Below are 13,975 nucleotides of genomic sequence, written 5' to 3'. Positions count from 1 at the left end.
AAAGGTGTCAGGTGTTGTTAGTCTAACAGGTATAAAAAGTCTCACGGATAAAAATTCTGCCCAGTAAAAAATCTCTCAGGTAAAAAGTCTGACATGTATAAAAGGTCTGACGGGTAAATAAGTCTCATGGGTGAAAAAGTCTCATGGGTAAAAAGTTTCAAGGGTAAAAGAGTTTTAGGGGTAAAAAAGGTCTACCTTTTAAAAAAAGTCTCATGGCTAAAAAAAGTATCACAGGTAAAAAAAAGTCTCATAGTTATAGAAAGTCTCATGGGTAAAAAAAGTCTCACAGGTAAAAAGTCTCATTGGTGAAAAAGTCTCAGGGAAAAAAGGTCTCATGTGTAAAAAATGTCACAGGTAAAAAAAGTCTCATGGGCAAAAAAGGTCTCACAGGTAAGAAAAGTCTTATGGGCAAAAAAGGTCTCACGTGAAAAAGTCTTACGGGTCAAAAAGTCTCATGGGTAAAAAAAGTCTCACGGGTAAGAAAGGTGTCAGGTGTTGTAAGCCTAACAGGTATAAAAAGTCTCACGGATAAAAATTCTGCCCGGTAAAAAGTCTCTCGGATAAAAAGGTCTGACAAGCAAAAAAGGTCTGACGGGTAAAAAAAGTCTCATGGGTGAAAAAGTCTCATGGGTAAAAAGTTTCAAGGGTAAAAGAGTTTTAGGGGTAAAAAAGGTCTACCGTTTAAAAAATGTCATGGGTAAAAAAAGTCTCATGGCTAAAAAAAGTATCACAGGTAAAAAAAGTCTTATGGGCAAAAAAGGTCTCACGTGTATAAAGTCTTACGGGTCAAAAAGTCTCATGGGTAAAAAAATTCTCACGGGTAAAAAAAGGTGTCAGGTGTTGTAAGCCTAACAGGTATAAAAAGTTTCACAGATAAAACTTCTGCCCGGTAAAATGTCTCTCGGGTAAAAAGGTCTGACAAGCAAAAAAGGTCTGACGGGTAAATAAGTCACATGGGTGAAAAAGTCTCATGGGTAAAAAGTTTCAAGGGTAAAAGAGTTTTAGGGGTAAAAAAGGTCTACCGTTTAAAAAATGTCACGGGTAAAAAAAGTCTCATGGCTAAAAAAGGTATCACAGGTAAATAAGTCTTATGAGCAAAAAAGGTCTCACGTGTAAAAAGACGTACGGGTAAAAAAGTCTCACAGGTATAAATTCTCACGGGTAAAAAAGTCTTGTGGGCAAAACAGGTCTAACCGTTAACAAATGTCTCATGGGCAAAAAAGGTCTAACAGGTAAGAAATGTCTTATGGGCAAAAAAGGTCTCACGTCTAAAAAGTCTCTCGGGTAAAAAGTCTGAAAAGTAAAAAAAGTCTCATGGGCGAAAAAGTCTCATGGGTAAAAAGTTTCAAGGGTAAAAGAGTCTCAGGGGTAAAAAAGGTCTACCTTTTAAAAAAAGTCTGATGGCTAAAAAAAGTCTCATGGCTAAAAAAAGTATTACAGGTAAAAAAAAGTCTCATAGTTATAGAAAGTCTCATGGGCAAAAAAGGTCTCACAGGTAAAAATTCTCACTGGTAAAAAAGTCTCAGGAAAAAAAGGTCTCGTGTTAAAAGTCTCATGGGTAAAAAAAGTCTTACAGGAAAAAAAAGGTCTCACAGTTAAGAAATGTCTTATGGGCAAAAACAGTCTCACGTGTAAAAAGTCTCATGGGTAAAAAAGTCTCATGGGTAAAAAAAGTCTCACAGGTAAAAATCCTCACGGGTAAAAAAAGTCTCATGGGCAAAAAACGTCTCACAGGTAAGAAATGTCTTATGGGCAAAAAAGGTCTCACGTGTAAAAAGTCTTACGGGTAAAAAAGTCTCCTGGTTAAAAAAAAGTCTCAGGGGTAAAAAGTTCTCACGGGTAAAAAAGGTGTCAGGTGTTGTAAGTCTAACAGGTATAAAAAGTCTCACGGATAAAAATTCTGCCCGGTAAAAAGTCTCATGGCTAAAAAGTCTGACGGGTAAAAATGGGCTCAGGGGTAAAAAAATTCTCATGTTTGAAAAGGTCCTCATGGTTAAAAAGTCTGATGGGTAAAAACGTCTCATGGTTAAAAAAATTCTTATGGGTAAAATTTTCTCACGTGTTAAAAAGTCTCACGGGTAAAAAAAAAATCATGGGTAAAAAAATCTCATGGGCAAAATAGGTCTCATGGGTAAAAAAAGTCTTATGGGCAAAAAAGGTCTCATGTGTAAAAATTTTTACGGGTAAAAAGGTCTCATGGGTGAAAAAATCGTCACGGGTAAAAAAAGTGTCATATGATGAAACTCTGACGGGTAAAAAAAGTTTCACGGATAAAAATTCTGACCAGTAAAAAGTCTATCGAGTAAAAAGTCTCATGGGTAAAAAGTCTGACGAGTAAAAAAGGTCTGATGGGTAAAAAAATTCTCATGGGTGAAAAAGTCTCAGGGGTAAAAAGGTCTCACATGTAAAAATTGTCACGGGTAAAAAAAGTCTCATGGCTAAAAAAAGTATCACAGGTAAAAAAAGTCTCATAGTTATAAAAAGTCTCATGGGTAAAAAAAGTATCACAGGTAAAAAGTCCCATGGGTAAAAAAGGTCTCACAGGTAAAGAAAATCTCATGGGCAAAAAAGGTCTCACGGGTAAAAATTCTTACGGGTAAAAAAAGTCTCATGGTTAAAAAAGGATCACAGGTAAGAAATGTCTCTTAGTTATAAAAAGTCTCATGGGTAAAAAAAGTATCACAGGTAAAAAGTCCCATGGGTAAAAAAGGTCTCACAGGTAAGAAAATTCTTATGGGTAAAAAAAGTCTCATGGGTAAAAAAATTCTCACGGGTAAAAAAAGTGTCACGTGATGAAAGTCTGACGGGTAAAAAAAGTTTCACAGATAAAAATTCTGACCGGTATAAAGTCTCATGGTTAAAAAGTCTGACGGGTAAAAAAGGTCTGACGGGTAAAAAAAGTCTCATGGGTGAAAATGTCTCAGGGGTAAAAATTCTCACAGGTAAAAAAAGTCTCAGGGTTAAGAAGTCTCAGAGGTAAAAAAGGTCTCACGTGTAAAGAGTGTCAAGGGTAAAGACAGTCTCATGGGTTAAAAAAACTATTAAAGGTAAAAAAAGTCTCATAGTTATAAAAAGTCTCATGGGTAAAAGTGTCTCACGGGTATAAATTTTCACAGGTAAAAAAAGTCTCGCGTGTAAAAAAAGTCTCACAGATACAAATATCACAGGTAAAAAAATTCTCACAAGTAAAAAAAGTCTGATGGGTAAAAAACATCTTGGTAAAAAATCTCACGGGTAAAAAAGTCTGATGGGCAAAAAAGGTCTCACGGGTAAAAAAGTGTCATGAGTAAACTTCTCACAGGTAAAAAGTCTCACGGGTAAAAAAGCAGGTGTAAAAAAGGTCTCATGTGTAATAAGTGTCACGGGTAAAAAGTGTCATGGTTAAAAAAAGTCTCATGGGCAAAATAGGTCTCACGGGTAAAAAATATTTCAGGGATACAAAAAAGACTCACGGCTGAAAAATTATCACGGGTAAAAAAAGTGTCATGTGTTGTAAGTCTAACGGGTAAAAAAAGTCTCATGTATAAAAATTCTGACCAGTTAAATGTCTCACGGTTAAAAAGTCTCAAGGGCAAAAAAGGTCTTCACGTGTAAAAAGTGTCACAGGTAAAAAAAGTCTCATAGTTATAAATAGTCTCATGGGTAAAAAAAAGTATCACTGGTAAAAAAATGTCTCATAGTTATAAAAAGTCTCATGGGTAAAAGTGACTCACGGGTATAAATTTTCACAGGTAAAAAAAGTCTCACGGGTAACAAAAGTCTCTCAGATAAAAATCTCATGGGTAAAAAAATTCTCACACATAAAAAAAGTCTGATGGATAAAAAACGTCTTGGTAAAAAGTCTCACGGGTAAAAAAGACTTATGGGCAAAAAAGGTCTCACGGGTAAAAAAAGTCTCATGGGTAAAAAAGTCTCACGGGTAAAAAAGGTCTCATGTGTAAAAAATATCACAGGTAAAAAAGTCTCATGGGTGAAAAAGTCTCATGGGTAAAAAAATCTGACGGGTAAAAAAATTCTCACGGGTAAAAAGTCTAATGGGTAAAAAACATCTCGGTAAAAAGTCATGGTTAAAAAAGGTGTCATGGGCAAAATAGGTCTCACGGGTAAAAGAAATTTCAGGGGTACAATAAAGACTCATGGGTAAAAAATTCTCACGGGCAAAAAAAGTCTCAGGTGTTGTAAGTCTGACAGGTAAGAAAAGTCTCACAGATAAAAATTCAGACTGGTAAAAAGTCCCACGTGTAAAAAAGGTCTTAAGGGCAAAAAAAGTCTCACAGGTAAAAAAGTCTCATGGGCAAAAAAGGTCTCACAGGTAAAAAAATCTCACGAGTAAAAAACGTCTCATGTGTAAAAAGTGTCACGGGTAAAAAAGTCTCATGGGTGAAAAAGTCTCATGGGTAAAAAAATCTCATGGGTAAAAAAAGTCTCACGGGTAAAAAGTCTCATGGTAAAAAACATCTCGGTAAAAAGTCTCACGGGTAAAAAAGTCTCATGGGCAAAAAAGGTCTCACAGGTAAAAAAATTCTCACAGGTAAAAAAGGTCTCACGTGTAAAAATCTTACGGGTAAAAAAAGGCTCATGGGTAAAAAAAGATGGGTAAGAAAAGGCTCACAGGTAAAAAGTCTCACGGGTAAAAATAGTCTCACATGTAAAAAATTCTCACGGGTAAGAAAATGTCACTTGTTATAAGTGAGACAGGTAAAAAAAGTCCCACGGATAAAAGGTCTGACCGGTAAAAAGACTCTCGGATAAAAAGTCTCATGGGTAAAAAGTCTGACGGGTAAAAAAACTCTCAGGGGTAAAAAAAGTCTCATGGGCAAAAAAGGTATCACGGGTAAAAAAAGTCTCACGTGTTAAAAAGTGTCACGGGTAAAAAAAGTCTCATGGGTGAAAAAGTCTCACGGGTAAAGAGTCTCACAGGTAAAAAAGTCTCGGGTAAAAATGGTCTCATGGGTAAAAAAAGTCTCATAGCTGAAAAAAGTCTCATAGCTAAAAAAAGTCTCATGGGCAAAAAAGGTCTCACGGGTAAAAAAAGTCTCATGGGTAAAAAAGGTCTCACAGGTAAAAAAATTCTCATCGGTAAAAAAAAGTCTCACAGGTAAAAAAGGTCTCAGGTGTAAAAAGTGTCACGGGTAAAAAGTGTCATGGTTAAAAAAAGGTATCACAGGTAAAAAAAGTATCAGGGATAAAAAACGTCTCACATGTAAAAAGTCTTACGGGTTAAAATGTCTCGGGTAAAAAAGGTCTCACATGTAAAAAGTATTACGAGTAAAAAAAGTCTCATAGTTAAAAAAGTCTCATGGGTTAAAAAAGTCTCACAGGTAAAAAGTCTCACGGGTAAAAAAGTCTCAGAGGTAAAAAGTCTGACGGGTAAAAAAAATCTCACGGGTAAAAAAGTCTCATGGGTAAAAAGTCTCATGGGCAAAAAAGGTCTCACAGGTAAAAAAAACGGGGCACCCGTTCCCGATGTGCACGATCGACGGGAGGTCCTTTGTTGCGGCTGCCGTCCCTTCTGTCCTCGATGGCGATCGCCTCGTGGAACTGGAATTGGGCGGCATGCCCTCTCCTCTCCTCTGCCCTGCCCGACACGGCCCGGCTCGACACGGCCCGGCTCGACTCGGCTCTGCTCGACTCCACTTGTCTCTGCTCGGCTCGGCCCGGCTCAACTCCACTCGGCTTGGCTCGGCTCGGCCCTGCTCAGCTCGGCTCAGATGCCTGCTCGTCACTCTCGTGTGGTTCAGAGGCTATACGCTCCCTCCCCGGGACACTGTGCCACCGCAGCAGGCGGTTACATAGGTCAGACCAGGCCGTTTCTGACCGACCCACCTCTCCATTCGCACCCCCCCCCTCCCCTGCGGCGGTAAGATCCCAGCGGGCTCTTTCCTTTGCCGGGGAGCCTCCCGGGATGCCGCATGGAGCGGCCGAGACCAGTACCCTCGCGTCCGGGACGCTTTTGGGGGGGGAGGAGCGCTTGGCCAGAGGCGGAAGCCAGTTCTACCTCGGCACAGGGCGTGCATCCTCCAAGAGGCGGTGGCAGTCTCCAGCTCTCCGCGCGCCCTGCAGTTGGCCGGTGACAATTGCCTGGAACCGATAGACAGACCTGGCGGACAGGGAGGACCTCAGTCAGCCTCGCTGGCCGTCAAGAAACGGGCTCAAGAAATCCCTGCCTTTGGGCGGTCGAACCGGCGCGAACGGGGCACCCGTACCTGATGCACACGACTTAACCTAAACCCAAACATAACCATAACCGTAACCATAACCATAACCCTAAGCTAACCCTAACCCTAACCCGAACCGTAACCCTAAACACAATCATAACCCTAACTGTAACCGTAACTGTAACTGCAACCGTAAAACTAACCCAAAGCGCCTAACCATTACCCTAATGCTAACCCTAACACTAACCGTAACCCTAAGCATCTAACCGTAACCGTAACACAAAACGTAACCCTAACACTAACCCTAACTCTATACGTCTAACCGTAACCCTAACCCAAACCCTTCCTGCCCTGTGATGAGGTAGACCTGGCCTTCGATTCTGCCACCTTTCGCTGCCGGGTAGACCTGGCCTCGGCCTGCCGCTTAGCACTAAGGAATAGAGCTGGCCTATTCCTCTGGCATCTTCTCCGGTGGAGGTGTGCATGGGGTGTGCCGTGGAGCATTTTGGCTCCGGCCGAGCACAAAAGTCAGCGGTTCCCCATGTCAGCCCAGAAAGCAGGTAGCATAACTTTTGTGGTGTGCTTCACATGACTGCCATGGCAAAATGAGAACTACCAACAGAAAATCTTGCTGGAACCTTCTCTGGTCGAGCTGTGCATGGCATGTACCTAACCTTAACATCAATCCTAACGCAAACCCTAAGCGTCTAACCCTATCCTTTTACCCTAAGTGTCTAATCCTAAACCTAACGCTAACCCTAACCCTAACGCTAACCCTAACGCTAACACAAATGCTAACCCTAACCCTAACTCTAACCCTAAGCCTAACCCTAACCCTAAGCCTAAGCCTAAGCCTAACGCTAACCCTTACCCTAACCCTAACCATTTGCCCTAAGTGTCTAACCCTAACCCTAACCCTAACTCTAAACTTAAAGCTAACCCTAACGCTAACCCTAACCCTTACCCTAACCCTAACCCTAAGTGTAACCATAACCTAAATGCGAAGTACCTAACCCTAACCCTAAACCTAACCCTAACCCTAACCCTAACCCTAACGCTAACCCTAACGCTAACACAAATGCTAACCCTAACTCTAACCCTAAAGGTAACCCTAACCCTAAGCCTAAGCCTAACCATTTACCCTAAGTGTCTACCCCCAACTCTAAACTTAAAGCTAAACCTAATCCTTACCCTAACCCTAATCCTAAGTGTAACCGTAACCTAAACGCGAAGTATCTAACGGTAACCCTAACGCTAACCCTAACCCTAAACCTAACACAAACCCTAACCCTAACCTTCATCCTAATCATCTAACCATAATCCTAACCCTAAGCGTCTTAACCATAACCATAACGCTAACCTGAATACTAACCCTAAGCCTAATCTTCTAAACTTAACCCAACCATAACCCTAATGCTAATCCTAACCCTAACCCTAATCCTAACCCTAATCCTAACCCCAACCCTAACCCTAACCCTAGCCCATAACCGTAACCCTAAGACTAACCCTAACCCTAACCCTAAACCTTACCCTAACCCTAACCGTAACCATTTACCCTGTGTCTAACCCTAACCCTAACCCTAAGTGTAACCGTAACCTAAACGCGAAGTATCTAACCCTAACCCTAACGCTAACCCTAACGCTAACACAAATGCTAACCCTAACCCTAACTCTAACCCTTAACGTAACCCTAACCCTAAGCCTAACCCTAAGCCTAAGCCTAAACCTAACCCTAACCCTTACCCTAACCCTAACCCTAACCATTTACCCTAAGTGTCTAACCCTAACCCTAACCCTAACTCTAAACTTAAAGCTAACCCTAAACCTTACCCTAACCCTAACCCTAAGTGTAACCGTAACCTAAACGCGAAGTATCTAACCGTAACCCTAACACTAAGCCTAACCCTAAACCTAACACAAACCCTAACCCTAACCTTCATCCTAAGCATCTAACCATAATCCTAACCCTAAGCATTTTAACCATAACCGTAACGCTAACCTGAACACTAACCCTAAGTCTAACCTTCTCACCATAAACCCTAACCCTAAACTTAACCCAACCATAACCCTAACGCTAACCCTAACCCTAATCCTAACCCTAACGCTAACCCTAACCCTAAGCATCTAACCGTAACCCTAACCATAAACAATAACCGTAACCCTTTACCCTAAGCGTCTAACCCTAACCCTAACGCTAAACCTAACCCTAACTCTAACCCTAACGCTAACATTAATGCTAACATAACCCTAACCGTAAGCATCTAACCATAACCATAATAATAACCATAACCCTAAAAACAACCATAACCATAACAGTAACCGTAGCAGTAAACATATCCGTAACCGTAACCCTAACACTACCCCTAACTGTAAGCGTCTAACCGTAAACATAATGCTAAACCTAACACTAACCCTAACCCTAACGTAATTCTAACCCTAACCCTAACCCTAACTCTAAGAGTTTAACCGTAACCATAACCCTAAACCTGACCCTAACACTAAACGCTAACCCTAACCCTAACCCTAACCCTAACCCTAGGCATCTATCCATAACCCTAACCCTAACACTACCCCTAACCGTAAGCATCTAACCGTAACCATAATGCTAAACCTAACACTAACCCTAACGCTAACGTAATTCTAACCCTAACCCTAAGCGTTTAACCGTAACCATAACCCTAAACCTGACCCTAACCCTAAACGCTAACCCTAACCCTAACCCTAAGCATCTATCCATAACCCTAACCCTAACCCTAACCCTAACCCTATGCCTCTGAACGTAACCCTAATGCTAACCCTTCCTGCCCTGTTCTGAGGTAGACCTGCCCTAAGCCTCTGCCGCCTATCGCTGCGGGGCAGACCTGGCATCCGCCAGCCGCTTAGCACTAAGGGGTAGATCTGGCCTCTGCCTCAGGCATCTTCTCCTGTGGAGGTGTGCATGGGGTGTGCCGTGGAGCATTTTGGCTCCGGCCGAGCACAAAAGTCAGCGGTTCCCCATGTCAGCCCAGAAAGCAGGTAGCACAAATTTTGTGGTGTGCTTCACATGACTGCCATGGCAGAATGAGAAATAAAAACAGAAATTCTTGCTGGAAACTTCACTGATCGAGCTGTGCATGGCATGTACCTAACCTTAACCCAAACCCAAACCCTATCCCTAAACCTAATCCTAACCCTAACCCTAACAGTAACCCTAACCCTAAAAGTCTAACCGTAACTCTAACGCCAACCCTAAAACTAACCCTAACCCTAACCATAACTCGAACCCTAACCCTAACCCTAACCCATCCTGCCCTGTGCAGCGGTAGACCTGGCTTCCGCCTCTGCCGCCTTTCGCTGCTGGGTAGACCTGGCCTCGGCCGGCCGCTTAGCGCTAAGGGGTAGAGTTGGCCTCTGCCTTCAGGCCTCTTCTCTGGTGGAAGTGTGCATGGGGTGTGCCGTGGAGCATTTTGGCTCCGGCCGAGTTCAAAAGTCAGCGGTTCCCCATGTCAGCCCAGAAAGCAGGTAGCACAACTTTTGTGGTGTGCTTCACATGACTGCCATGGCAAAATGAGAACTACCAACAGAAATCCCTGCTGGAACCTTCTCTGGTCGAGCTGTGCATGGCATGTACCTAACATTAACCCAAACCCTAACGCAAACCCTAAGCGTCTAACCCTATCCCTTTACCTTAATCGTCTAACCCTAACCCTAATGTTAAACCTAACCGTAAACCTAACGCAAACCCTAATTCTAACCCTAACCCTAAACGTCTAACCCTAAGCCTAACGCTAACCCTAACCCTTTACCCTAATCGTCTAACCCTAACCCTAACGTTAAACCTAACCCTAACCCTAACGCAAACCCTAATCCTAACCCTAACCCTAAGTGTCTAACCCTAACCCTAACCCTAACCCTAACCCTAACCCTAACCCTTTACCCTAATCCTCTAACCCTAACCCTAACGTTAAACCTAACCCTAACCCTAACACAAACCCTAAACCTAACCCTAACCCTAACCCTAACCCTAACCCTAACCCTAACCCTTTACCCTAATCCTCTAACCCTAACCCTAACGTTAAACCTAACCCTAACCCTAACACAAACCCTAATCCTAACCCTAAGCATCTAACCCTAACCATAACCCTAACCTAAATGCGAAGCGTCTAACCGTAACCCTAACGCTCACACTAACCCTTAACCCTAAGCATCTAACCGTAACCCTAACCCTAAACATAACCGTAACCCTAACCCTAAACCTAACCCTAACCCTAACCCAAACATTTTACCCTAAGCGACTAACCCTTACCCTAAACGTAATCCTATCCCTAACGCTAACCCTAACCCTTTACCCTAAGCGTCTAACAGTAAACCTAACCCTAACAGTAACCCTAAACACAACCCTAACCGTAACCATAATCGTTACCATAAACCTAACCCTAACCCTAAACCTAACGCTAACCCTAGCGCTAACCCTAACCCTTACCCTAACACTAACCGTAAACCTAACCCTAACCCTAACCCGAAGCGTCTAACCCTAACCCTAACGCTAACCCTAACCCTAACCCTAAGTGTCTAACCATAACCCTAACCCTAACCGTAACCCTAAACCCAAACGTAACACTAACTGTAACTGTAACTGTAACCGTAACCCTAACCCTAACCCTAACCCTAACCATAAGCTTCTAACCGTAACCCTAACTCTAACCCTAACACTTACCCCAACGCTAAGCGTCTAAACGTAACCATAAGCCTAACCCTAACCCTTTACCCTAAGCGTCTAACGCTAACCCTATCCCTAACCCTAACGCTAACCCTAACCCTAAGCATCTAACCATAACCCTAAACCTAACCCTAACCATAAAACGAAACCTAACCCTAAACCTAACACTAAGCGTCTAACCATAACCCTAACACTAACTGTAGCCCTAAACCCAACCGTAACTGTTAACCATAACAGTAACCCTAAACCTAACCCTAACCCTAAACCTAACCCTAACCCTAAGCGTCTAACCATAACCCTAATGCTAACCATAACCCTAACCCTAACCTCTAACCCTAAACACTAACCCTAACCCTAACCATAAGCGTCTAACCATAACCCTAACCCTAACCGTAACTCTAAACCCAACTGTAACCCTAACTGTAACCATAACCGTAATTCTAACCCTAACCCTAAGCATCTAATCGTAAACCTAAGGCTAACCCTAACCCTGACCCTACCCCCAACCCTAACCCGAACCCGAACCCGAACCCTAACCCTAAACCTAAACCTAAACCTAAACGTAATCCTAACCATAGGCATCTAACCATAACCCTAACCCTAACTGTAACCCTAAACCCAACCGTAACCATAACTGTAACCGTAACCGTAATCGTAACCCGAACCCTAACCCTAACCCTAACCCTAACCCTAAACCTAAACGTAATCCTAACCATAGGCAACTAACCATAACCCTAACCCTAACTGTAACCCTAAACCCAACCGTAACCATAACTGTAACCGTAACCGTAACCGTAACCCTAACCCTAACCTTAACCCTAACACTAAGCATAACCGTCTAACCATAACCTTTTACCCTAAGCGTCTAACCCTAACACGATTGCTAACCCTAACCCTAACTCTAACCCCAACGTTACCCCTAATGCTAACCCTAACCCTGACCCTAAGCCTAAGCGTCTAACCTTAACCCTAACCCTAAGCGTCTAACCATAACCCTAACACTAACCCTAACCCTAAGCATCTAACCATAACCCTAACCTTAACTCTTCCTGCCCAGTGCTGAGGTAGACCTGTCCTCCGCCTCTGCCGCCTATCGCTGCCAAGTAGACCTGGAATCTGCTGGCTGACGCTTAGCGCTAAGGGGTAGAGTTGGCCTCTGCCTCAGGCATCTTCTGCAGTGAAGGTGTGCATGGGATGTGCCGTGGAGCATTTTGGCTCCGGCCGAGTGCAAAAGTCAGTGGCTCCCCATGTCAGCCCAGAAAGCAGGTAGCACAACTTTTGTGGTGTGCTTCACATAACTGCCATGGCAAAATGAGAACAACCAACAGAAATCCTTGCTGGAACCTTCTCTGGTCGAGCTGTGCATGCCATGTACCTAACCCTAACATTAACCCTAACTCTAACCCTAAACCTAACCCTAAACCTAACCCTAACCCTAAACATAACCCTAACCTTAACACTAAACCTAACGCTAACGCTAACCATTTACCCTAAGAGTCTAACCCCAACCCTAATCTTAACCCTAATGCTAACCCTAACCCTAACACTACCCTAACGCTAACCCTAACCCTAACCCTAACCCTTTGCCCTAAGCATCTAACCCAAACCCTAACCCTAACCCTAATGCTAATCCTAACCCTAACACTATCCCTAAACCTAACCGTAACCCTAATCCTAAACCATAACCGTAAACCTAACCCTAACCTTAAGCGTCTAACCGTAACCCTAACACGAACCGTAAATGTAAACACAACCGTAACCGTAACCCTAACTGCTTCTAGCGCTAACCCTAACCCTAAGACGAACCCTAACACTAACCCTAAGCGCCTAACCATAACTCTAACCCTAACCGTAACCCTAAACTCAACCGTAACCCTAACCCTTAACCTTAACTGTAACTGTAACCATAACTGGAACCCTAACCCTAACCCTAAGCGTCTAACCGTAACCCTAACCCTAAGCGTCTAACCATAACCCTAACCCTAACCCTAACCCTAAACCCAACCGTAACCCTACCCCTTAACCTTAACTGTAACTGTAACCATAACTGGAACCCTAACCCTAACCATAAGCGTCTAACCATAACCCTAACGCAAACCCTAACACTAACCCTAACCCTAAGCGTCTAACCGTAACCGTAATCCTAACCCTAAGCATCTAACCATAACCCTAACCTTAACCCATCCTGCCCAGTGCTGAGGTAGACCTGTCCTCCGCCTCTGCCGCCTATCGCTGCCAAGTAGACCTGGAATCCGCTGGCTGCGGCTTAGCGCTAAGGGGTAGAGTTGGCCTCTGCCTCAGGCATCTTCTGCAGTGAAGGTGTGCATGGGATGTGCCGTGGAGCATTTTGGCTCCAGCCGAGTGCAAAAGTCAGCGGTTCCCCATGTCAGCCCAGAAAGCAGGTAGCACAACTTTTGTGGTGTGCTTCACATAACTGCCATGGCAAAATGAGAACAACCAACAGAAATCCTTGCTGGAACCTTCTCGGGTTGAGCTGTACATGGAATGTACCTAACCCTAACCCACACCCTAACCCACACCCTAACCCTCACCCTAAGTGTCTAATCCTATCCCTTTACCCTAATGGTCTAACCCTAACCCTAACCGTAACGCTAACTCTAACCCTAACCCTAACGCTAACCCTAACGCTAACCCTAACCCTAACCCAAACACTAACCCTAACCCTAACTAACCATAAACCTAAGAAACCCTAACCCTAACCCTAACCCTAACCCTAGTACGCATGCACAGTAGCGTTATTGGCAAACTAAGGGCAGCGCATGTGTAGAATCGGCTTGATGCCATGGGGCGTGGTTTCCATCGGCGCATGCATATTACGAAATCGGCTTTCACGCATGTGCAGTTGGTTTTCTGGCAAAAGTAAGAGCAGCACATGCGAAGACTCAGTTTGACGCCGTGAGGCGTGGTTTCTGGTAGCGCATGCGCATTATGAAATAGGCTTTTACACATGCGCAGTCAGATTCCTGGCAAAACTAAGGGCACCGCATGTGCATAATGGGCTTGACGCCTAGAGGCATGGCTTCCCGCGACGCATGCGTATTATGAAATCAGCTTTTACGCATGCGCAGTTGAGTTTCTGGCAAAGCTATGGGCAGCG

The sequence above is a fragment of the Falco peregrinus genome, chromosome 2 (assembly GCF_023634155.1).
Source record: "Falco peregrinus isolate bFalPer1 chromosome 2, bFalPer1.pri, whole genome shotgun sequence".
Taxonomy (NCBI): Eukaryota; Metazoa; Chordata; class Aves; order Falconiformes; family Falconidae; genus Falco; species Falco peregrinus.
Note: the sequence above shows the minus strand (reverse complement) of the source record.